This window comes from Pithys albifrons, chromosome 19 (assembly GCF_047495875.1).
Source record: "Pithys albifrons albifrons isolate INPA30051 chromosome 19, PitAlb_v1, whole genome shotgun sequence".
Lineage (NCBI taxonomy): Eukaryota > Metazoa > Chordata > Aves > Passeriformes > Thamnophilidae > Pithys > Pithys albifrons.
Window position 1 is genome coordinate 2164901 of NC_092476.1, and position 6688 is coordinate 2171588.

Here is a 6688-nt window from a genome sequence, read left to right on the forward strand (position 1 = left end):
ACAACCACCACCAGGCATTTCTTGGTTCTGTTGCTGTAAAAGTCTGTAAAAAGACTCCAAGCCAAGTTTTGTAGGAGATAAGATAATGGGCAGGCACTTTAATGAGCAGCCCTGCTCATCCAGGAATACATCGACGTGTGCTCATGCAAGCTCTGAGTTCTATAGTTTTTATAATATAACCTATCCAATCACTACTGTCCACATGTCCAGTTCCACCTCTGTCCCCTCCCAGTTCCCACCCCTGTTGAATTGGGGCTGGGGTCGTTGGGACCCTCTGTCTTCATCCACCTCCTCTTCTTCAGCACACAAAGGTCTCTTGGACACTCTCCAGGGCTTCGGGTCACGCTGCTCCATGTTTATGTTCTCTTCTGATATGCTTTAATCAGGTACCTTGAGGAAGAGACTAAATAGCTGGCAGATCTCAGCTGCCTGTTCTGGAGCAGGGGTAGAGATAGGAGGATTTTATGCTACAAGCTGCTAAATATTAATTCACTAAAATCTACAGCATCACATCTACTGTGTTCCTAAAATCTGCAAAATATGAAAATCGAAAAATTAAAAAAAACCCCTTTAGGCATCAGTTCCCATTTCCACAGGCTGGAAATGCAGCTCATGTTCCCAGTCTGGTGGACACCGTTTGCCAAGAGGAGAAAAGCAAATCGCTCTTTAAGATCTCATCGAACTCCCATCGGGCCTCATCACCTCCGACAGATCCGTGAGTCACTCAGAGGAAATATTTTACTGCTATCCTGTTTGCTCAGCAGGTGGAAGGGAAACAGCTCTCACAAACCCTGGAAAAAAAATTTAGCAGGACTTCAATTTCAGCCCAGGCTCAGTGCTTTCAGCCTCAGCCTCCCTGAGTTTCATGTAGTGCCAGCACTTTTCTGGAGATTTGTCAGAGGAAGACAACAATTTCTTGGCACAAAGAAATTCTTTTAACCCTATGCATTTTTTTGTGCTACTTCCCAACTTTTCATCCAGCAATATCTTCCCCTAAACCATAAAAAGCTCTTTTTTTCCTTGTTAATTTTTCTTTTGGTGTTTGAGAATTTTTGCTTCTGCCCTCCAAGAAATTTCACTGCAAGATGAAAATTATGGCAGTTTTTAAAGCTACAGGGTAGGGCTTAAAATGGGCTTGAGCAGTTCATAAACTTTGCAAAAGGGATGTAATTCACCCCTAAAGAAAAAAAGAAATTGCAGATATCTCCCTATTTCATAATCCAGTGAAAATAGGATAAAAACATTGCTGAAGAAACCTGAGAAAATTAATTCCCAGTAGCATTTAAGAAAACAAAGAACAAACAGTTTGTTCCAGTTCTACCAAGAACATTTCCTAGCTGGAAACCCAGAGAGCTGAAGTGCTCATGGACAAACTGTAAGATCCCTCACTTGGGGGACATCAACTCTTCTGCTTCAGCATTTCCTCGTTTGCCAGACCCATTCCCAGGGTGTTGTGCTCCTTTGCCAAAGACTTCACCAGGATTCAGCAGGATGAGAAGTGAGTGTTAACATGGTAAATCTTGGTGAGGATACACCTCCTGGGATCCCTGGTTGCCTTCAACTCCCTCACAACATCAAGGGACCAACACAGGAGAACTGAGGTTCTTGGTGCTGCCATCTCTGCTTTCCCTGGGACAGAGAACCCACAAGGTCTGCTGGTGAGGTTTCCCTCCTTGGTGATGAGGAAACACTCAAGTGTGCCCAAAAACCACCAAGAGGGGAAGGCTGTGTCTTGTTGAGACAATTCCCATAATGGACATCAAGCCCAGAATATCACAGAATCATTTAGGTTGGAAAAGGCCTGTAAGGTCATCGAGTCCAACTGTTGACTTATGTTCACCAGGGATGCACTCAGAGCATGAGACTTGACTTAAATATGTCTCTGGTATTACTGTTGTTGGTCTTCTGCCCTTCTTATTATGGTCCTCTAAAAGGTAAGGAGAGGATAGTCCAGCTCCTTAACCAAGCCTTGAATATAATTTACCTTTAAAGACCTTTGAGAGCCAACTTTGCTCCCTGTTTATACTTTTCTGGCTCAGCAGAAACCCATCTATGAGCAATAATGAAGAAATGGATCCATTGTTCAGTAAAGTATATAAAAGCCCTGAAGTTTCCTTAAAGATGTTCCAAAGTGATACAAGATCTTGGATGCTCCAACATGGGACATATAAGAAATGCTTTAAAATATTCTTAAATAAATTAAGCCACTGGATGAATTCCAGCAGAGCTGATGAGAGAACAATGTATAATATAGAGAATGACCCTCATTCTGGGCTTGTTTCTGTAACTACATCCAAAGAAAGGGGTTTGGAAAGTGCTGCAGTGTTTTCACCCACACATTTCATTTCAGGTTCCACCTGGAACTTGCAGTGGCCACAGAGAAAGGAGAGCAGTTGTTTCTGTGGTTTCTTTCTGGCTCAGACCATGTGCTGATGCACCAGAAGTCTTACGAGAAATTCTGCTTTGTTGGGATTTCCTGCATTGCTCTGCACACAAAGGCAGCTCAAACCATTCAGCTGACACGGTTATTGGAACCTGCAGATGATTTCCCCAAACCCCATTGATTTGGGAACCTCTGCTTTTCACCCACTCCTCTTTGTTACATCCTACGTACTTCCTGCATGATATAATTGGGACCTATTTTTTAATGAAACGTCACCAAGTGTTCTGAAGTGCCATTGTATTCTGCGAAAGCTCTGCCAGCCCAGGGAGAGCTGGAATTCATATGCCAGGAAGAGATTTCAATTTACTGGGATTTAACAAGTTACCACGTGTCAGCTGAGCTGTAGAAAATCTCCATATGTGCTTTTTTGGTTTGGTTTTGTTTTTTTTTAGCTCTGTGGCAAATGCAAACCAAGGCATTTTGTTTTAAGCCTTCTCACTGTGTGTTGAGTGTAACTTTGTAGTAACCACAGACCCCACTTACACACAGGTGGTAGGAACTCACTGAAATCATGGAATGGTTCAGGTTGGAAGGGACCTTAAGACTCTCCAGTTCCAACCCCCTGCCATGGGCAGAGGTGCCACTCACTAAACCAAATTGCTCAGGACCCCTCTCAGTCTGTCACTGAACACTTCCAGGGATGGGGTTCCATGGGGACACAGGACTGAGCATCTCATGCTTGGAGTGTGGAACACACCTTGAAGTCTCAAGAAAAAGCAGCATTTTGCTTCACATACAGCACTGATTAGCAGAGGCAGTGACTTTCTATCTCTAACAGCAGCACCCTGAGACACCAGCTCATGCTTCATGATGAGACACAACCCCTTGTGCCCACCCAGGGCACCATCACTACTCTGACACCTCTTTAGCTATTTCCTTTCTTATACAGTGATCAGCAAACCACCACAATGCCTAAGCTGCTCTTCTTCCATTCAGGAGGGACAAAAAAATCCCACCATCCCAACCCACTTGGTTTTTGGACTGGGAGTTTTGCTAAATAAAACTCTTGGACTCACCTTTTTGATAGTAAGGCTGATCCAAGTCTCCACAAATCCCAGAGGGAGAAATGCCACAGTAGCTGGTACCTGACAGGGCACCTGGGAGTGCTTGGTCCCTGGGGAGCAGAGAGAAGGAACAAGTCCCTTCTCAAAAATCTCTCTCAGACCTCATTTTCAGGCTTTTATAGAGCTGTGATATGGTGGTTGGCATTGGCAGATTTTTTCCCCCCCAAGATGAAGAACTGAAATTGAAAAGAGCCAGCTGGACAAATGGTTTAATTAAGAGTTTAATTGCAGTGAGATATGGAGCTGAACAAGTTAAATGTGAGTTACTCCTGAGAGGTTTACTGTACACTGTGACTCACAGTGTGGTTTGGTCTTTTGTCTCTGCAGACTTTGCAATATTATATTGGTGGAACTTTTGGGGTTGAAGCAGAAGATTCAGCAAAGGAAGGTTTTTCAAGCCCATTGATCCCACAGAAGGTGAGAAAGCCCCATGAAAGCACATCTCCATTTGGGCAGCAATATCCTTCTGAGGAAAATTCTTTCCTGATCCCTGCTTTAAAGGAGTTATTTGAGATTAATGTAAAGACCATTTGTCATTTTGGTTGTAAGAAATGCTAATGGCTTTCCCAGCTTTTTGAATTTTCTGCAAATTAAGCCTGTATTGTGAATTTTTCTGTCAGGCACAAAATAGTAAAGAAATCATCTCCTCTAAATGGCAAAGCCTGAACTGAGTCATCAATTCACTGCTAATTGTCAAATGTGTTTATTGCACAAGAGAACTGATAACCTGCAATAAGATGTGATGGATTTAGCCAGCTGTGTTTTTGCAATTTCAGGCTGGTGTATGTCCAACAGAAACCAAGAGAGTTACACGAGTACAAAAAAAAAGAGGAAGAAAAATGAGGAAAAAAAGCCCAGTAGTGTTGATTCAGCACTAGTGCATTTTCTACTCCTGATTATTTCTGTAATAACAAGTGTCTGATAAGTGGGTTAAAGACTGACTGGAGGAGATGAGAATGGAAAAGAAATGCCATTGTGTTTGTTGATATTCCTGCAGTTAATTGGAACTGTAGGCAAGTCATGGAATGATTTAGACTGGCAACACTTTCCATGAGCCTTTCCTTGTGGAGCTGAAAGCAGAGAACACCCTGTGTGCATTTGTGAGCTCTCACCATGTTCAGATGAGGGAGCAGAGTCAGAGTCAGTGGTGTCTACATGAGACACACAGGAGGACAAAATCCACAGTGGGCAAAACCTGTGCATGGCCCCTGGCACAGGGGCTGCTGTGAAACCTCTGCCCCAAACCCTGGGCACAGATCTCTGTGTTTGAACACCTCTCACATGATTCCCTTCCCTTCCCTTCCCTTCCCTTCCCTTCCCTTCCCTTCCCTTCCCTTCCCTTCCCTTCCCTTCCCTTCCCTTCCCTTCCCTTCCCTTCCCTTCCCTTCCCTTCCCTTCCCTTCCCTTCCCTTCCCTTCCCTTCCCTTCCCTTCCCTTCCCTTCCCTTCCCTTCCCTTCCCTTCCCTTCCCTTCCCTTCCCTTCCCTTCCCTTCCCTTCCCTTCCCTTCCCTTCCCTTCCCTTCCCTTCCCTCTGATGCTGGAGGTGCCAACTCAACCCTCCCCTCAGACACCAAACCTGCCCATGGCACACGAGCACAGCCAAGGAATGGGGCTGGAAGGAGCCAACCCAGAAGTTCAGATCCCAGAACTGGAGAAGCCTCCGGGGGGAGATGCTCAGCTCCTGAAGTATCCAAGGCTCGAGGACACTGTGGTGACACTCTCACCTGGTGATCTTCTCCTTATTTTTCTCTTGCATCAGCAAATTTCCTCCCACCTCAATCCTGCCAGAAAAATTACCCACCCCAAACACTGGGAACAACTCACATGATGCTTGCAGCTGACCACATCCTCCTCAGCCTTCCCTTTTCTTGGCACACGCAGCTCATGAGCGTGAAGAGAACAATTCACCCCTTGCCCAGTGGGACTTGAATTTAACCACCATTCCCAAGCTCTCCAGTAAAAATTAGGCATGGTTTGTGAAAACCTAGTGCAGCCTTTAAAACCAGAGAAGATCTGGTGATGCCTGAGTAATGAATGTGTGGTGGCCAAGAAGAGCTAATGAGACATGACCATGTTAGTCCTACAGAAACCACAGTGATTAATCATACAACACAGTGATGAGCAACACGGTGATAGAAGGCAATGGACATCTTCATAGGAGACTCAGAGGTCTTGCTGGAGGATAATTCCTTCAGGATGCAAAATTATTGAGCTTCATGCACTGAACTTCATGAAGGGTTTTGATCTGTGCCACATGGGGTTAGATTAGAAAAGGCATGAAATGTATATGACCTCATCAAATTGCAGAAAACCTTCTCCTTGATCGCAAAAGAAGATAGGAATCAAAAAGATCTCCACAAGGAAAAGCTCAGAGTTCAGTTCCCCCTAACACAATTAGGATGTGGTGAACCTTGGTTTGCTCTTCAGTTCACCTGTGTGAACTGAAATTGGAAATAGAAACATTACAGCAGCTTCCTGCACAGATTTCCAGCCTGGATTTCATTAATATCTTCCCTGAGCTGGGATTATTTTGCTCATGTACAGTGTTCAAATCTGTTCAGGCTTTGTTTGGAAGCAGAAAAACCCTCCTAATGAAGGCACCCCTTATAACCCAATAGAAAATGATAGTGTTCAACAGCTTCTTTTTTTAAACTGTTAAAATTTAATACATAACCATATCCCACTACATAATTCTACAGGAGTGTTAAAAATAACCCAACAGGAAGCATAAAAGCACTTATTAAATTCTACAACTATTTACAGTAATTTCTGCATATGACTCTATTAAATTTCCATGGCAGCTCAGTCCCATTTCTACCAGACTCCACAGAATTTTTCCAGAATGGTCAGCTCTTTCTTTCCAGTTCCAGTGAACAAAGACACAAAGCAGCCTGTTTCTTATCAGAGATCTGATTATATCAACACTGGTGGCTGTAAAAAACCACAGCACCAGACTCTCAGCTGGTGAAACTCAGCATGAATCTCTTGCCTTCAAATCTGGGCTCAGGGACTGCATCTCCTCCTCTGTCTGATGTTCACCTCAGCCTAAATGCACGTGGTTCCTGCTTTTGGCTCCCACTCACCACTTAGTCAACTCACAGGGCTATTGTTCTGAACTTTTGGTATATTTTAGTAGCTGCAAAATCAGCTGTGTTAGTTCATAAATTACGGGAGGGGTTCT

The 6688-nt window shown here is 44.0% G+C and overlaps 1 long non-coding RNA gene across 1 annotated transcript; it reads right to left on the reverse strand.

Annotated features, from left to right (window-relative positions):
• Window positions 1–259: 259 nt before the first annotated feature.
• Window positions 260–5277, reverse strand: LOC139680907 (uncharacterized). Its single transcript, XR_011699433.1, has 3 exons — window positions 5232–5277; window positions 3460–3557; window positions 260–791 (listed from the first exon to the last, which is right to left on the reverse strand). It is a non-coding gene; the product is annotated as an uncharacterized lncRNA (long non-coding RNA).
• Window positions 5278–6688: the final 1411 nt, after the last annotated feature.